Below are 688 nucleotides of genomic sequence, written 5' to 3' on the forward strand. Positions count from 1 at the left end.
GCCCAGGAAAAGATCAAAATTCAAAATTTGAAGTGTGATTTCTATTGAATGTGTATTGCTTTCACACCAGTGTAAAGTCAAAAAAATCATTAAGTTGGGAGCTGTCTGTAATTGCTACACTAGTAATAGTTTATTCATCTGCCCTGAGAAATTATTTAATACTTGGTATTTCAACCTTATTATTTTCTAATAAACTTGTTAGTAAATACATTCCATCTTACTAAGGGATATTATGAATTTGCACACCAGGGTCCTTGTCTGTTTCTCACGGGCTTACGTAAAAACTTTATGTTTATGCAAAAAAAACCCTAAAAAAACAAAACAAAACAGAATGGTAAATTGCATAGTATTGGTCCGGTTTCTTTGATTTTTATAGTTTATTCTATGTTTTTATATCTTACAAAGACATCTTACTGATTTACTTTAGCAATGCAGAAAACATTGACACACTTCATATTTCACTGAAAGGGCAATTTGATTTTAAACCATGCAGACCTAGGTTGAAAGATGCTGTGAGAGCAGGTGGAACAGGGAATCTGATCATCGATATGGTGATTTTGTTTAAACTATTATTTAACTTGGACTAATGTCTCATTTTAACTTTAGAATATGATGACTGTTTCATCAAATTAATGATTTTCTATGACTGGAAATGCACACTATAAATCCAAGTGATTGATAACTTCTA

Source organism: Mirounga leonina, unplaced genomic scaffold (assembly GCF_011800145.1).
Source record: "Mirounga leonina isolate KUSES-001 unplaced genomic scaffold, KU_Mleo_1.0 Mir_151, whole genome shotgun sequence".
Classification (NCBI taxonomy): Eukaryota; Metazoa; Chordata; class Mammalia; order Carnivora; family Phocidae; genus Mirounga; species Mirounga leonina.